Genomic DNA, 25,094 nt, shown 5'->3' on the forward strand with positions numbered 1-25,094 from the left:
CTTTGGCAAAATGGCTCAAAAGAAGGACTTGACAGGCTCAGAAAAGTCAAAAATAGTGAGATATCTTGCAGAGGGATGCAGCAGTCTCAAAATTGCAAAGCTTCTGAAGCGTGATCATCGAACAATCAAGCGTTTCATTCAAAATAGTCAACAGGGTCGCAAGAAGCGTGTGGAAAAACCAAGGCGCAAAATAACTGCCCATGAACTGAGAAAAGTCAAGCGTGCAGCTGCCAAGATGCCACTTGCCACCAGTTTGGCCATATTTCAGAGCTGCAACATCACTGGAGTGCCCAAAAGCACAAGGTGTGCAATACTCAGAGACATGGCCAAGGTAAGAAAGGCTGAAAGACGACCACCACTGAACAAGACACACAAGCTGAAACGTCAAGACTGGGCCAAGAAATATCTCAGGACTGGTTTTTCTAAGGTTTTATGGACTGATGAAATGAGAGTGAGTCTTGATGGGCCAGATGGATGGGCCCGTGGCTGGATTGGTAAAGGGCAGAGAGCTCCAGTCCCACTCAGACGCCAGCAAGGTGGAGGTGGAGTACTGGTTTGGGCTGGTATCATCAAAGATGAGCTTGTGGGGCCTTTTCGGGTTGAGGATGGAGTCAAGCTCAACTCCCAGTCCTACTGCCAGTTTCTGGAAGACACCTTCTTCAAGCAGTGGTACAGGAAGAAGTCTGCATCCTTCAAGAAAACATGATTTTCATGCAGGACAATGCTCCATCACACGCGTCCAAGTACTCCACAGCGTGGCTGCAAGAAAGGGTATAAAAGAAGAAAAACTAATGACATGGCCTCCTTGTTCACCTGATCTGAACCCCATTGAGAACCTGTGGTCCATCATCAAATGTGAGATTTACAAGGAGGGAAAACAGTACACCTCTCTGAACAGTGTCTGGGAGGCTGTGGTTGCTGCTGCACGCAATGTTGATTGTGAACAGATCAAAACACTGACAGAATCCATGGATGGCAGGCTTTTGAGTGTCCTTGCAAAGAAAGGTGGCTATATTGGTCGCTGATTTGTTTTTGTTTTGTTTTTGAATGTCAGAAATGTATATTTGTGAATGTGGAGATGTTATATTGGTGTCACTGGTAAAAATAAATAATTGAAATGGGTATATATTTGTTTTTTGTTAAGTTGCCTAATAATTCTGCACAGTAATAGTCACCTGCACACACAGATATCCCCCTAAAATAGCTCAAACTAAAAACAAACTAAAAACTACTTCCAAAAACATTCGGCTTTGATATTAATGAGTTTTTTGGGTTCATTGAGAACATGGTTGTTGTTCAATAATAACATTATTCCTCAAAAATACAACTTGCCTAATAATTCTGCACTCCCTGTATATAAAAACAGCAATAAGGAACCTGTAGCTGTGAGGTTTACTTATGTGTTTAATACCAGTGTCTGAATATGACAGGAAGTGAGGTCAGGCCCTCGGGTACTTGTCACATCATCAACTCTTCATCAGCTGTCCAGACCTCCATATGTGATTAATGCCGTATTTAAGCAGCTGTTTATTGTGACTGCATCTCTCTGACAGCAGGAGGTGGTGGTGGGTGGAGGCATTTACTCAGTAAACATGGAGCGCCGCCCGGCCCGGAAAGCAAACAGAGCTGCACAATCAGCGTTTCAGGTCAAAGTGATTTCCAAAGCTCACCGACCTCCAACACACTCGAAGCGCTTCATAACTGGGCTTTTATTTTAGAGGGCTCTGCTGTAGTTTCTCTGGTCATTTTTTATAAATGATATTTGGTCCTGAGCTTCTCTGCTCCTTCATCCTGCTCTCAGCTCCTCGTCCTCCTCTGTGGAGAACAGAAGCTCTCAGCTCTAAACTCATAAGTTCTAATATTCAGAGAGACGGTGGATATACACTACCTGTCAAAGGTCTGGACACACCTCACTTATTTTTACGACATTCGACAGCGTTGATACTGAAGACATCAAATATATGAAGCAACATGTATGCAATCATGTAGCAAAGAAAAAACAGATAAATGTGTTCATATTTTAGATTTCACCCTTTGATTTGTCGACAGCGCTGCAAACCCTCGGCCTTCTCCCAGTGAGCTTCATGATGTCGTCACCTGACATGGCTTCACCTCACAGGTGTGCCCGTCAGGGTTCATTGGTGGAGTTGGTACAGCTGACAGCCTATTTGACAACTGTTAGAATTCATCTTATGGGAGGAACCAATCAGCTAATTAAAGAGAAACAAGAGTCCATCATTACTGTGTGTATAAATCCTGCACTTAACACTATGTTACTCTGTTGGTGTCGGGGACCCGATCCTTTGGGTGGACCAGTTTTTGGCGCAGCGTGTTTTGGGGTTTAAAAGCCACAGAGACCCGGTATTTAGAAAAAATACATCTCTGCTGCTCCGATACTCCTGACACGTACGGGATCACTGCAGGTTTCTCTTAGGCAGCGGTTGTCCTTCTCTCCTGGATCGGCTGGAGCTTTCCCAGCTTTGACAAATGTCTTGACCATCAGTGACTGTTGATCAACGACAATCTGCAATTTTAATGATCAAGAAACTGACCTCACAGCCCATTGTTCACACAGTGGGCTGGTTTCAGTCTTTATTTCCTGTTTATAAGGTTGTAAACCTGCAGTCAGCTGAGACTGAAGGAGTCACCTGACAATGCTGAAACATCCAGATGAACAGAATCAACCTTTTGGGATTTCTGCACCTGGATAACCGCGCATCAACAACCAAGCAAAGGGTGGTGACTCTACAGAATCAAAGTTATTTCACACTTTTTGTTTCCCACGTGTTCATTCATAGTTCTGATGCCTTCAGTGAGAATCATGAAAATAAAGAAAAAAACCATTAAATGAGAGGCTGTGTCCACACTTTAGACTGTAAAAGGTCTGCAGCGCACATAGATTCGATAAATAGACAAATAGATGAGAAGTGAAACAGAAACTCTGAATGCCCCTCAAAGTAAAGCTTTGAGCGTTTTTGTGTCAGAGCCTGTCAGACCTCTCCCTCAGCAGCACTCAGTCACAGTGTGACGGCGCCCTCTGCTGGTTCCTCGCAGCATCTCAGCTGGACTCAGGCTCGAGTGCCAGACGTGCACCACCTTCTGTTGTCGTTGTGCTGGAAGGTGAAACTCATCTTCATCTTTCTGGGACCCCTGCAAACAGAAACCACCACACCACGCAGACTTTACAATATAGGCACCTTCAAGTGTCTGCTGTCTGTTTTGTGACAAATAGATCGAATTGAAATAAGCCTAATCTTGAAAGTAGAGATAGTGTCTGTCTCCTGAATCCAAACTGGAAGCTGGTTCCACAGAAGAGGGGCCTGAAAACTGAAGGCTCTGCCTCCCATTCTACTTTTAAATACTCTGGAACAACAAGTAGGCCTGCAGAGCGAGAGCGAAGTGCTCTAATAGGGTGATATGGTACTACAAGGTCATTAAGATAAGATGAAGATGCTGAGGCACTGAAATCAATATATAAATCATGATGTCACTGGCTTCCTGTTAATGTTACAGTGCCCGATGTCATTAAGCACCAATGACATCATGGAGAGGACCAGTCAGAGAGTAAATGAGTACATTTACTGTATTACTAATGTACTTGTAGTGAAGTTCTTCTGTTTTATTCTACTTTCATATGTTGGATTCAAATATTTCACTTTTTTTTCTGTCACTTTAATTATTGAAACATGCAGTCAGTTCTTTACTCACCAGGGGCCCACATGTTCAGTCTAGTGTCCTCTGACACTGAGCCATGTGTCAGAGCAGCTCTGAGCCACCGGCATGGTCCTCACAGGTGTCCCTGTAGATATGACTTCACGGAGACACCAACCCTCCTCTTCCTCCTCACTGCACTGTTAGCACTTGGCCCCAACCCTAAAAATATCCTTTTTTTTTTTTTTTTTTTGGCCTGTCCCGTTTGGCTCTTTTGCATCAGAATTGTTGTCTAAAGGCAAAGAAAGATGCCCAACGGATTTACTTTACCAAACTGACCATCCCAGCCTTGCCGTAATGGTCCATTTGATTCACCTTTTATTGTTCATTTTATTTTCACTTACTGAATACGGGACAGACTTGACTGGGGGAAAGAAGGGGAGAAAGAAAGAGGGAAAGAGAAACAGCTGAGAAGAGGGACGGGGGAGAAGGGCAAAAGACAAAAACCAACAGAACGGGCAGAGAAAAAAAAATGCATATATCAATCACCTGGATCACCTGCTGAGAAAGAAAAAAGAAAGCAAGCAGAAGAGAACAAGAGTAATAGAATAAACAACATCACAATGATATATGGGAATATGACAGTAGATACTAAATATTAAACATTATTGTGCAGCACATAAGATCAACAGAACACAGTGTGCTTTGAGGTAGGAGCCAAAAAGGGTGTAGTTTGTGGGTGTGATCACCCGTGTGTACACCTGTGAGCATGGACGTGCTTTCCACGTTTCAGATTTCCAGCTCGTATGAGACGGAGCTCATCAGAAGCTGGCCAAAGGCCACACCTACTCCATCGCGGCGGCCGAGCAGGTGAGGGAGAATCTGTGATCATGTGATCAGATCGACAGCTGGACAGATGCTCACAGGTGTAACGTTCTGCAGGTGCATCACTGTGGTTCTCTGGTGGAGCTGATCCAGATCAGGAACCCCTGGGGTCAGGTGGAGTGGACGGGCGCCTGGAGCGACAGGTGAGTCATGGTGCTCTGAGGTTCTGGAGCATCATCCTTAGCTGTGGTTTCACTGAACTTCCTGTGGTCAGCTCGAAGGAGTGGGACGGCATTCGGGCAGCGGAGAAGAGGCGGCTGGATTGCTGCGCCGAGGACGGCGAGTTCTGGTAGGTGGAGCCTGACGGTAGCGGGTTAAAATGTCTGCAGCTGCTGCAAACTCAGCCCGTCTCTGCCGCCTGCAGGATATTCTACCACGACTTCCTGAGTCACTTCTCCCGCCTCGACATCTGTAACCTGACACACTGACAAGCAACGAGGTCGGCTGCTGGAACTTTGCTGAGTTTGAGGGCACGTGGTGGGTGGGATCCATCGCCGGCGGCTGCAGGAACTACCCCGGTAGCCCACAGGAAGTGAAGCACTCTGGGTGATGATGTTTGATGTTCATGATGCAGAGCGCTCAGCTAACATGTGCTCCTGTGTCTCCGCAGCCACCTTCTTCATCCAGCTGGACGATGATCCTCACGATGGCGAGGAAGGCTGCACCATCCTCATTGGTCTGATGCAGAAAGATGCTCGAAGGGAGAGGCGCTTCGGACGTGACCTCAACACCATCGGCTTCGCCATCTACGAGGTTCAAACGCACCCGGCGCTGAGCTGATCACTTCCTGTTTAGCTTTGCTGTGCATCAACAAAGGTTTGGCGAGTCTCATGCTCTCTGTCGGTGTGCTTCCAGGTGCCCGATCAGGTGAGAACACAGCAGAAGTTCACCGAGTACACGGCTCCTGCGATGACCTCAGCAGGTTAGAAGGTCGATGCCTAAGGTGGACCTCATTCGTTAATATCTCCATGGAAACGCCCTAATGAGCATAAAAAACTAGCCCAAAAATCACAGTCACACTCAAACCTCTGTTAGCCAATCAGAATCAGGCTTCTTGACACATTCTGCCAACACCCACACCTGCGCATATAAAGAAACAGGTGGAGGTGCAGAGAGACGCCAAGCATCGCCATAGAAACAAAAAAATACAAGATGGCGCGGCCACGTCCAGACGCCTTCCTGACCGCTCCGCTCCGACTATCCACTTTTCTTGTTTTTTACCTATTTTTTGCTCTGGTTTACATCCCAAAATCCTCTAGTCTTATAGTATACGACAGCGGATCACTTGTAAACATCGGTGCCAAGGTTGCACATCTAATCTTGGACACTTTTAAACCTGACCCTTCCTGGCCGCCAGAGATTCTACACGGCGCGGAGAACAACAAAGGACGGGCTGCTCATCCGAGGCGCAGAACAAAGAAGCGCCGGGGGAAACGCGCTGGTATTAGGAACAGACTGAGACAGCAGGCGCATCGCGCACCACTGCCCAGTATCCTACTGGCCAATGTACAATCCATGGAGAACAAGCTCGATGACCTAAGAGCAAGGGTCACCTTCCAACGTGACATGAGGGACTGCAACATTCTGTGCTTCACGGAGACATGGCTGACCCCCACCGTGCCGGACCAGGCCGTAACTCCGTCGGATTCATTCTTTGTGCTCCGCGCGGACAGAACGGCAGAGTCGAACAAAACCAAAGGTGGAGGAGTGTGTTTCATGATAAACAGAAAGTGGTGTGATGCCAGGAGCATTTCTGCTCTCTCCAGCGGCTGCTCGCCACATCTGGAGTTCCTGAGCATTAAGTGCCGCCCTTTCTATCTGCCCCGTGAGTTCACCTCAGTCATCGCCACGGCGGTCTACATCCCACCCCAAGCGGACACAGGTATGGCTTTGTCCGAATTACATGATGTGCTGAGCTCGCTTCAAAACAAGGACCCGGGCGCAGCCCTCATTGTAGCAGGAGACTTTAACAAAGCGAACCTCAGACAAGTCATGCCAAACTTTTACCAGCATGTCTCGTGTCCAACGAGAGGGGATCGGATTTTGGATCACTGCTACACGCCATACAAGCAGGGCTACAAAGTGTCTCACACCCGGCTTTTGGGAAGTCTGACCACAACGCCATCTTCCTCATCCCCCAGTATAAACAAAGCATACGGAGGGAAGACGTGACCACGAGGGAGGTAAAACGGTGGACTGCCCAATCAGAAGCTACGCTACAGGACGCACTCAACGACGTCGACTGGGACATGTTCAGAGCATGCGCAGTCGACATCAACGAGTTTACGGAAGTAGCAGTATGCTTCGTCAGTATGCTAGCGGAGGAGATTATCCCCACTGCGAGAGTCACCACATTCCCAAACCAGAAACCGTGGATGGACAGATCGATCCGCACTGCAGTAAACGCCAGGACGCCTCCTACAACGCGGGTCTCGCCACTGGCGATATGAGCGCCTACAAAGCGTCCTCATATGGCGTGCGGCGCGCGGTGAGAGATGCCAAACGCCGGTACCGGGAACGTGTGGAGTCCCGCTTCCACAATGTACATTTCAATTCCTTTAATTTTAAATATGTTTATATTGTCTATCCTGTAAAATAGTCAGATGTCTATTCATATTAATGTACAGAATTCACCTGCTTGCTGCTACTACTGCACATTCACCCAGTGTATATACTATATATATATAATGTTCTTCCTCTACACCCCCCCCCCCAATTTCTTTGCACATGTCGAGGAGCGTGTCAGGTTACATTTCACTGTGTGTTATACTTCTATAACTATGCATGTGACAAATAAAGAACCTTGAACTTGAACTTGAACTTGAACCAGGGCGACACACGGAGTATGTGGCACGGACTACGCACCATTACGGACTACAAAGCCAGGGACACTGCGCTGATCAACGCTGACTCTGCATTCACCAACGAGCTGAATCGGTTCTACGCCCGTTTCGAGGTTAGCCAGGCGGCTAATGCTAACTACCGCCTGACTACCGAGGACAGTGACGTCATCAGCGAGAGACCGGTGACCAGCATCGCGGAGCATGACGTCCGAGCGGCACTGAGGAGAGTGAACACAAGGAAAGCGGCGGGGCCAGACGGCATCACCGGCTGTCTGCTGCGCTGCTGTGCTGACCAGCTAGCAGGTGTGTTCACTTACATCTTCAACAAGTCCCTGGCGAAGTCTGTGGTCCCCACATGCTTCAAAAGATCCACCATCATCCCTGTGCCCAAGAACAGCAAACCCTCATCCCTGAACGATTACCGGCCAGTTGCACTGACCTCGGTAGTAATGAAGGTGTTTGAGAGGCTGCTGAAGAACATCATCTCCTCCTCCATCCCAGACACCACAGATCCGCTGCAGTTCGCCTACAGATCCAACAGATCCACAGAGGATGCCATCGCCCACGTCCTACACACCACTCTCAGCCACGTGGACAAGAAACAGGGTAACTATGTGCGAATGCTGTTTGTTGATTACAGTTCAGCGTTTAACACAATAGTGCCCTGCAGACTGTTCACAAAGCTGAGGGATCTGGGACTTAACAGCCGTCTGTGTGCATGGGTGTTGGACTTCCTCACTGGCAGAACTCAGGTGGTGAGGGTGGGCAGGTGCTTCTCCAACAGCATCACCATCAACACAGGAGCACCTCAGGGATGTGTCCTCTCGCCACTGCTCTACTCCCTCTACACTTCAGACTGTGTGGCCACCCATGGCTCCAACACCATTGTGAAGTTTGCTGACGACACAGTGGTGTTGGGTGCCATCTCCAACAACGATGAGGCGGCCTACATGGATGAAGTGAAGAATCTGGCATCGTGGTGCCAGGACAACCACCTCCAGCTGAACGTCAGCAAGACCAAGGAGCTGGTGGTGGACTTCAGAAGGGGTCAGCACAGAGACTACAAGCCCATCATCATCAATGGAGCTCCAGTGGAGAGGGTGCAGTCCTTCAAGTATCTTGGTGTCCACATCTCCTCAGACCTGACATGGGCTGCCCACATTCACGTCCAGACCAAAAAGGCTAGGCAGCGCCTGTATCACCTACGACAACTGAGGAAGTTCAGGGTCTCTCCAAAGATCCTCAGGATTTTCTATACAGGCGCTGTGGAGAGCATCCTCACACAGAACATGACATCGTGGTTTGGGAACAGCTGTGTGAAGGACCAAAAAGCTCTCCAGAGAGTGATCCATACAGCAGAACGCTGCTGCAGGATTGCTCTCCCCCCGCTTCAGGACACCTACACCAGGAGATGCCGGACTAGAGCAGATACTGAAGGACCCGTCCCATCCTGGCAACAAACTGTTCCAACTTCTGCAATCTGGTAGAAGGTTCCTCATCTTCCGGGCAAGGACAGAGAGACTCAAGAGGAGCTTCTATCCCCAAGCCATCCGTGCCCTAAACACACACACCCGCCCTCTCACATCATCTATAATTGACTGAGACAGGACTCTTCCAGACACTAAACCAAGGCACAATGTACATTTCAATTCCTTTAACTTTAAATATGTTTATATCGTCTATTCTGTAAAATAGTCAGATGTCTATTCATATTAATGTACAGAATTCACCTGCTTGCTGCTACTACTGCACATTCACCCAGTGTATATACTATATATATATATATATATATATATATATATATATATATATATATATATATATATAAATATAAATAATGTTCTTCCTCTACACCCCCCCCCCCAATTTTTGCACATGTCGAGGAGCGTGTCAGGCTACATTTCACTGTGTGTTATACTTGTATAACTATGCATGTGGCAAATAAAGAACCTTGAACCTTGAAATGAACCAGCTGCTAGTTAACGAGAGACACCTGGAATGGCTAACTGAAGGCCGGACGGTCCTGATCCCCAAGGACCCCAAGAAGGGACCGGTCCCCTCCAACTACCGACCAATAACCTGCCTCAGTACTACATGGAAGCTCCTGTCAGGCATCATATTGGCTAAGATGAACAGGCACATGGGTCAATACATGAGCGGGACACAGAAAGGAATTGGCAAGAATACCAGAGGCGCAAAACACCAGCTACTGGTAGACAGAACAATCAGCCGAGACTGCAAGACCAGACTGACCAACCTGTGCACTGCCTGGATTGATTACAAGAAGGCCTATGACTCAATGCCCCACAGCTGGATACTGGAATGCCTAGAATTGTACAAGATCAATGGGACCCTAAGAGCCTTCATCAGGAACTCAATGGGGATGTGGCGTACAACACTAGAGGCCAACTCCAAGCCCATAGCACAAGTCACCATCAAGTGTGGGATCTACCAAGGAGATGCTCTGTCCCCACTGCTGTTCTGCATAGGCCTGAACCCCCTCAGTGAGATCATTAACAAGACTGGCTACGGATACCGACTACGGAACGGAGCAGTTGTCAGCCACCTCCTGTACATGGATGACATCAAGCTTTATGCCAAGAGTGAACGAGACATCGATTCACTGATCCACACTACCAGGCTATACAGCAATGACATTGGAATGTCGTTCGGACTGGAGAAGTGTAGTCGGATGGTAACAAACAGAGGGAAGGTAGTCAGAACTGAGGGGATTGAACTACCAGAATTAGAATTAGAATTAGAATTCAACTTTATTGTCATTGCACATGCACAGGTACAGGGCAACGAAATGCAGTTTGCATCCATCCAGAAGTGCTTTAGTGATATAGATATATTACAATATATATTAGCAATAATATAGATATGTGAGTATATTACAGAAATGGGTCTATTATGGTATGTTATAATGTACACGGTATGAAGTATGTTGTGAATATTCTATAACTATAAGTATGTACAGGCTGTAGTGAGTACAAGCTATGTACAGGATATGAACAGGATATAAATATGAAAAACTATACAGAATATGAGATAAATAACTTTACAGAATCTGAGATATACAGCTATACAGAAATGGGAACTATGCAAGTTGTAAACAGTTGTAGGATTAAAAATTATCGTATGTACAGAATGATTATTTACACAGAGCTATACAGTAGTGCAGTTAAGATAAGTGAGGGTGTAGATAGTTTCTACAGAGGCTATATAAAGTGCTAGTGGTTGTGAGTGGTGGTTCAGTCCATGTTATTATTGTGTTTGAGGGTACAGTTGTCCATTGTGGGTGTGTGTATGTTCAGTCCATGAGTTTAACGTGGGTCAGATGTCAGGAGGCAGAGTTCAGGAGTCTGACAGCTGTGGGGAAGAAGCTGTTCCGGTACCTGGTGGTCTTAGTCCGGAGGCTCCTGTGGCGCCTCCCAGAGGGCAGGAGGGTGAAGAGTCCATGTGATGGGTGACTGGGGTCTTTGATGATTTTCCCAGCCCTTTTCAGACACCGCTTCCTGTAGATGTCTTTTATGGCAGGAAGTGGTGCTCCGGTGATGCGCTAGGCAGTTTTCACGACCCTCTGCAACGCCTTCCGGTCCGAGGCAGAGCAGTTCCCGTACCAGACTGTTATACAGTTTGTCAGGATGCTCTCGATGGTGCAGCGATAGAAGTTCACCAGGATGTCTGAGGACAGGTGGTTCTTCCTCAGAGTCCTCAAGAAGAAGAGGCGCTGGTGAGAAGGCAACATTGCAGACATAGAGGACAGTTACAAGTACTTGGGGATCCCGCAGGCGAATGGGAACCATGAAGAGGCCGCTAGAAAAGCTGCAACCACCAAGTACCTGCAGAGGGTCAGGCAAGTCCTGAGGAGTCAGCTGAATGGTAAGAACAAGATCCGGGCCATCAACACGTACGCCCTGCCCGTGATCAGGTACCCTGCTGGGGTAATAGGCTGGCCAAAGGAGGAGATAGAAGCCACTGACATAAAGACAAGAAAGCTCCTTACCATGCATGGAGGGTTTCACCCCAAGTCCAGCACCCTGAGGCTGTACGCTAAGCGGAAGGAAGGGGGCCGGGGACTGGTGAGTGTCAGCACCACAGTCCAGGATGAGACAACGAACATCCAAGAATACATTGGGAAGATGGCCACAACTGACCGAGTGCTCAGTGAATACCTCAGGCAGCAGAAACCCAAGAAAGAGGAGGGAGACGAGGAACCATCATGGAAGGACAGGCCCCTGCACGGTATGTACCACCGGCAGATAGAGGAGGTGGCTGATATCCAGAAATCCTACCAGTGGCTGGACAAAGCTGGACTGAAAGACAGCACAGAGGCACTAATCATGGCAGTACAAGAACAAGCTCTGAGCACAAGATCCATAGAGGCTGGGGTCTATCACAGCAGGCAAGACCCCAGGTGCAGGCTGTGTAAAGATGCCCCAGAGACAATCCAGCACATAACAGCAGGGTGCAAGATGCTAGCAGGCAAGGCATACATGGAACGCCATAACCAAGTGGCCGGCATAGTGTACAGGAACATCTGTGCTGAGTATAACCTGGAAGTCCCGAGGTCAAAATGGGAGATGCCCCCAAGGGTGGTGGAGAATGACTGAGCTAAGATCCTGTGGGACTTCCAGATACAGACGGACAAAATGGTGGTGGCTAACCAACCGGACATAGTGGTGGTAGACAAACAGAAGAAGACGGCCGTAGTGATCGATGTAGCGGTTCCGAATGACAGCAATATCAGGAAGAAGGAACACGAGAAGCTGGAGAAATACCAAGGGCTCAGAGAAGAGCTCGAGAGGATGTGGAGGGTGAAGGTAACGGTGGTCCCCGTGGTAATCGGAGCACTAGGTGCGGTGACTCCCAAGCTAGGCGAGTGGCTCCAGCAGATCCCGGGAACAACATCGGAGATCTCTGTCCAGAAGAGCGCAGTCCTGGGAACAGCTAAGATACTGCGCAGGACCCTCAAGCTCCCAGGCCTCTGGTAGAGGACCCGAGCTTGAAGGATAAACCGCCCGCAGGGGCGTGCTGGGTGTTTTTTTTTTTTTTATAATGTTCTTCCTCTACACCCCCCTCAATTTTTGCACATGTCGAGGAGCGTGTCAGGCTACATTTCACTGTGTGTTATACTTGTATAACTATGCATGTGACAAATGAAGAACCTTGAACCTTGAGAAACTGTATCATGTTGAGGTCTGAATGTTTCTAACATTTAATATGAACCCTGCTCTTTGGTGTTGATGTCTTTATTTCATCTTCCCCCTCCGACGTCACGTTCCCCGTCTGCGTTTGTTTCATGCGTCGCGTTCATCACTCAATGTTTCTCTTTTTAAATATTCAACCTTTATTGAACCAGGACGATCCCACTGAGATTAAAACTCTTTTTAAGGGAGACCTGGCCAAATATCACACAGTTACAAAGATTAAACACACACACACAAAAATAAAATGAAATGACAATCTACATGAAACAGTTACATGTTATGGAACTGGCCTCCAGGACTCTTAGTTTTGATTTAAAAAAACAAATGGTCCAAGGAGCGTGGAAAGAAAAGCGTCTGGACTTTTTTAAGGCTGTGTCCACACTAATGCGCTTTCATTTTGAAACGCGTGGTTTTCTCTCTCCCTTTTGGCCTCCCGTCCACACTGAGACGCGTTTTCCCTGAAAGAAAACGAAGTGTTTTGAAAACGCTGCTTTTGTGTCGCAGTGTGGACAGCGAAAAGGGAGACTTTATAAAACAATGATATATGTTAGTCATGTGATGCAGTGACCAATTAAACTAAGATAGTGGAGGGCATTACACAGCATTGTTTTGTCTGCCCTATTAAAGATTAACATCAGTCTGTATGCGCTCCAGAGAGCTTTTCTTCAAATTCTTCAATTCTCACTCGCTTTTGCAACTTTGCACTTTTGTGTTACTCGCAGCAACAACTCCACCTCATTGTTAGTCCATTTTAAAAACTCGGTGCTTTTCCTCGACATTTTGCCGCAACGTTTCAAAGAGCTGGAAAGTAAATAAATGGCAGACAGAAATGAGGCAGGTCGAATCTTCTTGCGTTTCACACATGCACAGTACTGGAACGTCAGCGTTTTGGGCCGTTTCAATGTGAATGAAAGACTCTGTGAAAACGATTGAAAACGATAGCGTGGACGCGTTTTCAAATCTATCCAGGCTAGTGCGGACGTGGCCAAAGTTGTCTGTGAGGTGTGAAAACAGGTGTGGGTCACAATCACCCCAAACCTTGGCTGATTGTGACCCACACAGTATCAACCATTCAAAGACACTGAAGCATTCATATGTAGAATATCTCCATAATGCAGCAACAGTAGAAATGTTGCAGCAACAAGTCGCTTCTTTGTATTAACAGAAAAACAACTTATTGTGAAAATCAAAGTTTGTTTGTCTACATGTGGTTTAAAGGTGAGTCATCAATAAAGACGGGGTGGCTGTAACTCAAGAGGTACAGCAGGTTGCCTACTAATCGGAAGGTTGTTGGTTTGATCCCTGGCTCCTCCAGTCTGCATACCAAGTATCCTTGGGCAGCATAATAAGCCCAAGTTGCTCTCTGATAGAGTATGAATGTAGTTAGGAAGCATCTCAGTTTAGAAGAAGTGCTTGTGTGAATGTGGCTTGTTGTATAGAGCGCTTTGAGTACTCCGGGAGAGAAGAAAAGCGCTATATAAGAATCGGTCCTATTAAAGATGCCTGGATATTTATACGTGTGAACCAACTTCCTTGATTGGGAAAACAACATGAGCTTTGTTTTGTCTGCATTGAGAACAGGTTTAAGTAATGAGTGCTGGACTTTCTGCAAGGAGTCAGAGGCTTGGACAGCAGTTGGACCACAGCTGTAAATAACTGTGTCATCAGCACAGAAGTGCAAGTTTGCATCTGGCACAATGTAAATGATGAATAGAAGAGGACCTAATACAGAGCCCTGTGGCACTGACACTTTCACTGCAGCTGTGACAGTTCTGTGATTTTTCCTCAAACATGATTCAGATAAAATATCATAGGTGTACAAAAACTGCTTTAACTACTCGCACACAAGAGCTTCAAGAACTTTGGCCAGCACAGATAGATTAGATGTTGGTCTAATCCCCCCCCCCCACTCCGATGCGTTCATCGGAGTGTGAATTTAGCTTGTGTGAGTGGGTGAATGAGAGTAGAAAAGCGTTACAGTCTATTTACCATTTTACGCTGGAGGGTTTGTGCTGGATTTTACAGAGAGTCAAACACAGAGACAGACGATATATAGTGCTTGTTAAAGCAGTTCATAATCTCCTTCCTATCGTAAACAGGAACAGAGTCCTTAAAAACATAGGTGGGTAGAGCATTAGAGCTGTTGCTCACTGAAAGAGACTTAATGATTTTCCAGAACTGCTGTGGGTTATTTAGGTTCTCCATCCATCCATCCATCCATCTTCACCCGCTTTATCCGAGGCCGGGTCGCGGGGGCAGCAGCCTAAGCAGAGAGGCCCAGACCTCCCTCTCCCCAGCCACCTCCTCCAGCTTATCCGGGGGAATACCAAGGCGTTCCCAGGCCAGCCGAGAGATATAATCTCTCCAGCGTGTCCTGGGTCTGCCCCGGGGCCTCCTCCCGGTGGGACATGCCTGGAACACCTCACCCAGGAGGCGCCCAGGAGGCATCCTTGTCAGATGCCCGATCCACCTCAGCTGGCTCCTTTCGATGTGGAGCAGCAGCTGCTCTACTCTGAGCCCCTCCCGGATGGCCGAACTTCTCACCCTATCTCTAAGGGAGAGGCCAGCCACCCTTCGGAGGAAGCTCATTTCTGCCGCTTGTATCCGCGATCTCGTTCTTTCGGTCACTACCCACAGCTCGTGGCCATAGGTGAGGGTAGGGACGTAGATCGACCGGTAAATTGAGAGCTTCGCTTTTACACTCAGCTCCCTCTTCACCACGACGGACCGGTGCAGCGTCCACATTACTGCAGCTGCAGCCCCAATCCGTTTGTCGATCTCCGGCTCCCTTCTCCCATCACTCGCGAACAAGACCCCGAGATACTTGAACTCCTCCACTTGTGGCAGGAACTCATCCCCGACCCGGAGTGGGCACTCCACCCTTTTCCGGCTGAGAACCATGGCCTCAGATTTGGAGGTGCTGATCCTCATTCCCGCTGCTTCACACTCGGCTGCGAACCGTTCCAGTGCGAGCTGGAGGCCCTCACCCGATGAAGCCAACAGAACCACATCATCTGCAAAAATCAGAGATGAGATTCTGAGGCCACCAAAGTGAAAGCCCTCCGCCACTTGGCTGCGCCTAGAAATCCTGTCCATAAAAATTATGAACAGAACCGGAGACAAAGGGCAGCCCTGGCGGAGCCCATCACCCACCGGGAACGAGTCCGACTTATTGCCGGCAATGCGAACCAAGCTCTTGCAACGGTTGTATAGGGATCGAATGGCCCGTAGCAATGGGCCAAACACCCCATACTCCCACAACACCTCCCACAGGACACCCCGAGGGACACGGTCGAATGCCTTCTCCAAGTCCACAAAACACATGTAGACTGGTTGGGCAAACTCCCATGCACCCTCAAGTATCCTGGAGAGGATAAAGAGCTGGTCCAGTGTTCCACGACCAGGACGAAAACCGCATTGTTCCTTCTGTATCTGAGGTTTGACTTGCGGACGAACTCTCCTTTCCAGCACCCTGGCATAGACTTTCCCAGGGAGGTTCTCAGTGGTGACAAATAGTCTTCTGATTTAGCTTTCTTAATAGAGGAAATACATTTGTTTCTTAGTTGTCTGAAAGAAGCCAATCAGTGGGAGAACCTGTTTTCCTAACTTTGGCCAAGGTTACGCTCATGAATGATATCTGCCAGCTCTGGGGAGAACCTGGCATTTTTTCCTAAATCTCTTTAATGGAGCATGTTTATACACAATTTACATCCCTAAAAAATTGTCCACGCTACTCCTACACCAGGGATCAATCCTATTTTCCTCCAGTCATTGTTGGGACTTGGGCACCTCAGTGTTTCTATTAACAGCAGCATCACAGCGGACACTTAAGTCACAAGACCCCCAAGGATGAGAATTTATGAGAAACATTTGTCAGAATCAGGATAACCAAGGTAGACTTTTCAGGGCTTTGAACCAGCTGGGTAAGATTGATAGAATCACAGAAAGATTTGAAATCATGAAACAGCTTTGAGCCAATCCCAGTTAGAGTCACCGGCTAACCCAAGCTCACTGTAGTCTGGACAGGAAACGCTCCTGTAGAGGCAGAAGGACAACAAACAGATGAACCATTGTGGCATCAAACTTTAACATAAGCAGCAACAGTGCCACCTTTCTTAAGCCTGTAAGCCGGTACGATAAACACTGTATCCAGTCATGCTAATATAGTCATCAGAAATATACTTAGACACGTTTCAGAAATTAAATATCCACATCTGTTGATCGAACCCAAACCCTGACCATATCCATTTAACAAACTGCACACACTAAGATGAACAATCTTCAGGTGAGGATTTAAATCCAGATGGTGTCTGAGCTCAGGGCCAGGTTAGGTTGCACATTATCAGATAAGAGCAGTAATAAGACGGGAGTCTTTGCTTCGTAATATTACGTACTGAATTGGACTTTTCGAATGTTGAAAGTAAGCACAATGTTTCATAACTCGTGAGGTAATCAGGCAAAGCAAGGAGGTTTTGAAGTTGAGGTACATCTTTGGGTGAATCAGGTGATAAGTTCAAGTCCTGTGCCAAATGCATTGATGGTTGTACAGGATGTAGAGCAGCAATGATGTATGTGGACCTGGGAACAATGAGCATGCTGTTAAATGTGCTCAGTGCCCCAAAGTCCCCCAAACCAATAAGGAAAATAAGGTCACTGTCATGGTCCTGCGGCCATGACTCAGTGACTTTGTGTTTGTGTTCTTTATTGTTATTACTTTCATGATTATTCGTGGCTGTTTTGGGATGGTTTGTGTTTGGGATTTTAGATACTGGGTTCTGGGTTTGTGCTCCCTCTATTGGTCCCTGGTGTTAGTGTTCCCCTGTCTCGTCAGGTTAATCAGGTCCAGCTGTTTCCCCCACCTGTGTGTGATTCCCAGTGTCTCTCTGTGTACTTATAGTGCGTGTTTTCCTCTGCTCCTCGTCGCGTCGTCTGTGTTCATACCCTGTGAAATTCCCTGCGTGCTCTCCCTGCTGTTCTCCCTTCATGTTCAGGTTTGCCACTCCTTTGTGTAGTTTCTCCCAGTTTAGTTCGTCCTTAGTTCAGTTTTGCCATCTCCACTTTATGCTTGGTATTGTCAATAAATCACCCTTCACGTCTGAAATAGTGCTGCGTTTGAGTCCTCCTTCCACTCTTCACACGGCCGCTGACCCGGACCGTGACAGTTACAAAGAGCCAAGAGCTATCTGTAACACACACTTGTTGATGCAGAGTTAAGCAAACATCAGCGAGCTGCACAAACCTAGACAAGCAACAAAGGCTTCACTGGAGCACATCTAAGACTAAAGATGTGATCACTGATTTTGGGACGAGCACTTACACATGAAGTCCTCTTCTAAAGTGCAGGGGTGTGTTTATCGACTCAGGGCTGAAGTTTAAAGCAAACTGAAGCTGTGTGTCAGAAGCCTCATTGGCGACTCTCGAGCCTCAGAGGCTTTCTCACTCGCACTTTGATAAAAACACGATGGTTTCATTTCATCAGCTTTTACTGATTACATGTTTAAGTAACAGCTGATTGGTGAAGCACATCCCTGTACAGCAGTTAGCCGTTTGCACGGCGAGTCTCAGCTGTTGTTGTTGTTTGCTGCCTGTGAGGATGGATGACTGCAGAACAAACGGCCTACAGGTGCAAATAAAATAACCACAACCTGAATCAAATAAATGCCTTGGTAGGACTCAGAGATGCCTCCGTCTCCAGGTCTCACCTTCTTATTCTTCTGCGGTCCGTATAAAGGTCGTTCTAACGTCCGCCTGGGCCCGGACGTCCTCCTGAGAGACCAGTCAGTGGCTCGCAGTCACGCCTTCATCAACCTGAGGGAGGTATGCGATCGCTTCAAATTGCCACCCGGAGAGTACGCCATCGTCCCGTCTACCTTCGAACTGCACCGCAAAGGAAGCTTCGTACTGACGGTGTTTACGGAGAAGGAAGCCCACACCAGGTCCCGACTTCAGGGTGACAGGGTTACGCTGTATAACCGCTACACAGTCTGACATCTGCTCTCCTGTTTCAGCCCCATGAGCTCCAGCAGATTTTGGACAAAGCGGAGTAAGAAGAGTTTAACGTTTCACCGGATTGGGCCCACAGGAAAGTCCTGCTGATGGTTGTGCTCTGCTCTGATTTCAGGGTCGGACATTACAACCGATGGCTTCAGCCTGCAAACCTGCTGTGACATCATCAGCCTGCTGGATGTATCCTTCATACGAAATCATGACACGCAGACAGTATCACATGCTAACGTGTGTTTGATAGAGTTTTAGGACACGCCTCCACTGGAAACTACAAAAAACACAGAAAACCAGAATTTTCTAACATCCATGCAGTTTACAGCCCATCAGCAGAAAACTGATACGTGATCCAGGAGTGATCGAACTGACTGAGCAGTTACAGAGTGTGAGCCAACCATCGATGATGCGTGTGACTCACCTGTGTGGCGTCAGGTGATCAGGTGTGCGGTTCCTGAACTGACCTCAGACTGACGGCAGCTCCAGACTGGGCCTGCTGGGTGAAGATGCAGACGTACCTGGTGAGTTCTCGCCTGTGTGTGAGCACTGTTACAGCTTCTGTCAGAGTCGGCATGGCGATGACCTCACTGCTCGCTGCTGTCGTGTGCAGGAGATCTTTAAGAGTCACGACTCGGACGGGTCTGGCACGATGAGCAGCCACGAGATGAGAGCGGCTCTGGCTGAAGCCAGTAAGACTCCTAAATTCAAATTTTATTTGTCACGTACACAGTCATACACAGTACGATATGTAGTGAAATGCTTGGACAACTGCTCGTGACCTAAAGAAAACAAAAAAGGGAAAGGCTATGAATAAGATAGGAAATAAATATGAAAAATTAAAAAGGGTAAATTTAACTAGGAAGGAATAAAATATAAATTAAGGTTAAAAATAAAATAACTGTACAACAAAATACACAATATAGAACTATATAAGAATGTATGAAGAAATCTAAATATAAATAAATATATACACAATAACAGCAGCTGTACAAGTATTAACCGGAAATGAAGAATATAGTGACCAGTATTGTGCAAAACCAAAGTCCAGAAAGTCCAGTGTGTGTGTAAGAACCATATGTGTGGGTCAGTACTGTGTGGTGGTGTGATTGAGAGACCGTATCGCCTGCGGGAAGAAGCTCCTCCTCAGTCTCTCTGTGTTGGTCTTCAGGGAGCGGAATCGCTTTCCTGACCTCAACAGAGAGAACAGTCTGTTGTTGGGATGGCTGAGGTCCTTCACCATCTTCCTGGCCTTGGTCCTGTAGATTGAGTGCAGGTCAGGGAGCTCGGAGCGGCCCCGCCCACTCTGGGCGGGGCCAACCGACGGCCCCCTTTCAGCCCACTCCACGCACTTCCACAAACTCTCCTTCAAAGCTGACATCTACTGCTGTGGGAGGAGCTACAGCAGGAGACGTATCCATGATTGGCCCTCTCAGGTGGAAAACAGAGCTCCTGGACAGGTCTACCTGGCATGCGTGTCTCACCTGGTGGCTCCTCCTCTTGTGTTTCAGGGTTCCAGCTGAACAGCACAGTGATCCAAGAGATTGTCGCTCGCTACACCGAGAGAAGCTACGCCATCGACTTCGACCGTTTCATCGGCTGCTTGATCTGTCTGGAGATGCTCTTCAGTGAGTTCCCACCGCTCCTAGTATTCCCACTGCTCACACTATTCCCAGTATTCGAACTGTTCCCACTCAGTGTTCCCACTGTTCCCAGTGTCCTCAGCTGTCTGTGGTTGTGCTTGTACGTAACGTTTTAAATGTTTTCTTATTTCCCACTTCAGGGATGTTCAGGACTCTGGATCCAGCTGGACCTGCAGCAGGTAAACCACACCTAAGCAGTGCAGTCCCTCTCTTATTGGCTGACATACATGAAATCATCACTGACCTCATTTCCTTCTGCAGTGGCTGTGCCTCACCATCAACTGACAGCTGCCACTCCAGGAGCATGCTGGGAAAATGATTTAGGCAGCACTGTCTTTGGTAAGCTGAAGGCATCGTATCCAAAGCAGCGTTAGCATCATGCAGTAGCTGAACAGTTTAACGTGCACGTTTGTGTTGGAGGATAATGTTGGCAAAAAGTCTAAAGAGGCTCCAGCGAGCATCGCGAACATGTTCACTGTGAATGATTTTGTTTCCTTGCAAGTAAAATAAACACGTTGGATTGGCTGCTGTGTCTCAGTTATAACAGATACCATGGTTACCGTGCAAAGGACAGGAAGCTGATGCTGCGGTCGCTGACTCTGAAACAGTCCAAATAAAATCTGAAGAAAAGCTTTTGTGTTTGTTTTCTGTTTGCGGCTGTTACCCAATCAGCACTCTGCCTCTGCTGGACGTCAGAGGAACTGCAGTGAGTCAGTGCCCACAGACTCATGCTAACATGTTTACAGCCTGATACACAAACTGGTCACAACACCTGCACCGTTGACTCACCTGTTGAAATTATCACCCGAACTCCTCCAAGGTCCGCGGCGTGTCCTGGAAGAGACCCACGGTCAGTACCCGCTCCAATCCCGCACCTGTCGCACCTGCGTTACCTGAAACACGCTGATCAAACGGGCCGCTGTCAGGGTTGATTGGCAGATTGATTGATGATCAGGCTGAGCATGAGTGAGTGATCACTTTTATCTGGTCAATGAAACTGACCTGAGAGCAGCCGAGCTACCTGTGGCTCTGCTCGGCTCTCAGGTGAGTCTCACCTGAGCTCCGCTGCTTAAATTAGATGTTTTTTGCATGGAGTCTGGTTTGATAGCAATCATCTGTTTTTGCTCAGCCTGCTTCCTCAGAGCTGATAATCAGCCGTGACATCACACACCTCTCAGACCACTCAGAGATCAGCTGATCACAGGTGTGATTAAAGTGCCTGAAGGAGAGCTCCTCAGGTGAGCTGACCCTGTTTCTTGATCACGAGCTTTCACTTTGATCAGTGAGATTGAACTGTCACAGAGCCGCGTCTGTCTGGTGATTATTGATCACTACGGAACGAGTTGGCGGCCGTGTGATGAAAACGCTGTTTCAGGTGCACACAGGAAGCACGATGACCTCACGCACAGGAAGAGTGACCTCAGAGAGCTGGCTGTTTAAAAACCCTTTTGCTCAGTTTTCTCCACCATCAATCAATCAATCAATTAGTCTTTATTTGTACAGCAGTGTTGGTGCACGTCAGGCAGCTGATGATGACTGTTGCTTATGTGCAGGAGCTGACCTCTGACCCAGAGTTCATTGTATCCGGGGCCTCGAGGACCGACATCTGTCAGGGAGCTCCGGGTGAGAAACTGCTGTTCTTTGATTACCTGCGCAGGTAACGCAGGTAACTTGATGACTTGATGTTTTTATCCACAGCGTTAATGTGCGCAGTGAAGGATTCCACTTCTTGTGTCTTGATTTTGACCCAGGTGTCGTCCACATATCTGTACCAGTGGCTGGGTACTCTTCCTTTGAAAGAGCCAAGAGCCTTCCTTTCCACTTCCTCCATGTAAAGGTTGGCTACAATAGGTGACACGGGGGAGCCCACGGCACAGCCATGTTTTTGTCTGTAAAAGCCTTCGTTGTATTTGAAATATGTAGTGGTGAGGCAGAGGTCTAACAGTGTGCAGATCTGATCGGGTGTGAAGTTGGTCCTTTCCTCCTTCACTGCGCACATTAACGCTGTGGATAAAAACATCAAGTTCACCAGGGAAGACACAAAGGACAACTGTTTGCCTTTCCTGGACTGCGCTGTGCACATTGAAGAGAACGGCAAACTCAACATCGAAGTTTACCGGAAGCCCACACACACGGACCAGTACCTCCTCTTTGACTCCCATCACCCTCTGGAACACAAACTTGGAGTAATCAGGACCCTACACCACCGGGCAGAACATGTTCCCTCTAAGCCTGAAGGGAAAAAGAAGGAACACACACATGTAAAGGAAGCACTCAAAACATGCGGCTATCCTAAATGGGCGTTCTTAAAGTCAGCAAAGAGGCACAGAAAAGAAGCTCAGACACCAGCGAGGGAGGATAAGAAGGACAGACGCAACAACACTGTCATCCCCTATGTAGCCGGTGTATCAGAGAAACTCAGGAGTTTTCTCCAAGCATGACATCCAGGTGCATTTCAGACCCAGCAACACGCTCAGACAGAAACTGGTTCACCCGAAAGACAAAACGCCAAAACACAGACTTAACAATGTGGTGTTTGCTGTACAGTGCAGCGAGGAATGCCCAGACCTCTACATTGGAGAGACCAAACAGCCACTTCACAAGCGCATGGCACAACACAGAAGAGCCACCTCCACAGGACAAGACTCAGCAGTCCATCTGCATCTAAAGGTCAAAGGTCACTCTTTGAGGATGCCAATGTTCACATTTTGGACAGAGAGGACAGATGGTTTGAAAGAGGAGTGAAAGAAGCATCTGTGTCCACTGTGAGCGACCATCTTTGAACAGAGGCGGGGTTTACGACACCAACTCTCTGCCATCTATAATCCAGTTTTGAGATCCTTCCCAGACGCCTTAACGCCCACTCACATCCTGGGCCATCTGACCTCAGGAATTCGCATGATAAGGTGGGGCCAGGTTTCACAATGAACACACCCGAAACCCTGGCTGATTGGGACCCACACCCAGTTTCCCACCTTGGCTCAGGCGATTAGAGGATCATCAGGGGGTCCTTTTGTCCCTCTGTGGGGGGAAACTCCCACTAGGTTTATATCTGGGATTCTCCACCATTTGACCTTAGAACTGAAGAAGCTTCTCGGATGAAGGTGAAACGTCTTCAAGCAACTTAAAGAAGTCCAGACGCTTTTCTTTGCAAGCTCCTTTGACTACGATGACCTGGATGACTGAGAACCTTCACAGACATCTGATAACGTTAGTGGTTCATATTAAAGTAGATAAAAGTAAATTCTTTTAATCGTATCTGAGTCGATCAATCGATGATGCCAGTCGTTAGAAAACGCACTCATGTGCGGGGGACACCTGAGACTGTTTGTGTTTCACATCCACAGCAGAGCTGGAAAATTCCACTCAGCTGCGTGTGTTTTTTAACAGGTGTGTGTGTGGCGAGTGTCATCTTGTCAACACAAACTATAAACATGCTGACAGGTGAGTGGGTGGCAGCTACTTCACTGTGACGTGAGCCTGTAGTCTAGTAATAGTTTCTATAGTAACAGAGGGAGACGCCCAGCAGAGTGTAGCCAATCAGACGGCAGCTTCCCCTGTAAAGGTGTCTGACTCCAAACAAGGAAACGGGTGAAGTTTTCTTTGAAAACAGGTGTGAAAAACGCCTGAGGCGGGTGTGTCATCCACCTGTCAAACATGTTCTGTTTACATCTTACAGCCTGTAGAGTAATCAGAGTATCAGCTGACTGCGTGGCATCACAGGCCCATTGGCAGGTTAAAGGACCAATCAGATTTGGCTTTGATGTCCATCAGCAGTTTCCCCTCGCCGACTTCATATTCTGTGTGTGCATTTTGTTTATTTGACTTAAGTCCCCCCCCTGTCTGTCGTCGTCCAGGTGACTGCTGGCTGCTCGCCACCATTGCCTCTCTGACCCTGAATGAAGAGATCCTGGCTCGAGTGGTCCCGCAGGGTCAGAGCTTCAGAGATGGAGAGTACGCTGGCATCTTCCACTTCCAGGTAGACTTTCAGAAATTGCCCCGCTGACACCTGCACGCCGTGGCGGCGGCTTTGCACTCACTAACACGTCTCCGGTCACTCTAGAATAGAATAGAGTAGAGTAGTCCTTTATGGGTGCTCCACCCGACAGGAATTCAATTCAGTTTTATTTATAAAGCACATCAAGGCGCTTTATATTACACAATAATACATACAGAGAAAAACCCAACAATCATATTACCCCCTATGTGCAGCACCTTGGCGACTGAGGCACCGACCACAGTTGGTAGGTGGGGTTATTAGGGCTTACCTGTGATGGTTTACCTGAGACAGGAGGATCTGGCGATGGGCTCCAGGGGTGGCAGGGGTCAGCCAATGATTTTTTTGGGTGGTGTTAATGACCCTCTGGGCAGACTTCCTGTTCTCAGTCATACCAAACACCAGGAGAGCTCGCTCTCCACTGATCATCCTCATCATTTCTGCTTCACTGGCAGGGCTAGGGGCCAGGACTCTCCTCTTCGTGTTTTTGGGGATGTTGCTAACTCCGGGTCCGATAACAGGCACCACACCCGCAGTAGATGCGCTCGGTGTGAGGTCTCGCAGCAAGCTATCAAATACGGCGCATTTCTCGGCTTTTTAAGAAAAAATGCTATGCATCGCCAGGTGTTTCATCGGATTCGAGGTGTTGCCTCCTTTGACAGTATCAGCTTAAAGCACTTGTTGCTGCTGAGTTTGCATATTTTGTTGTGAAGTACAGCCAGACTTTGACCGCTTCACCTTGGGCATTTTTAATCTGTAGCTCTGCTCTAAAAGAACGTACGTACCTGGGCCCGCCTACTATCCTTGGAAACGTAAAATGATTGGCTAGAATCTAAAGTGTGTCACAGCTCAGGAAAATAAAGCA

At 47.8% G+C, this 25,094-nt stretch overlaps 1 pseudogene; it reads left to right on the forward strand.

The window, feature by feature from the left end:
* LOC113023348 (calpain-2 catalytic subunit-like) overlaps positions 1–25,094 on the forward strand; it is a 33,510-nt pseudogene that overhangs the window by 3,576 nt on the left and 4,840 nt on the right.

Source organism: Astatotilapia calliptera, chromosome 6, assembly GCF_900246225.1.
Source record: "Astatotilapia calliptera chromosome 6, fAstCal1.2, whole genome shotgun sequence".
In the NCBI taxonomy this organism is placed as follows: Eukaryota; Metazoa; Chordata; class Actinopteri; order Cichliformes; family Cichlidae; genus Astatotilapia; species Astatotilapia calliptera.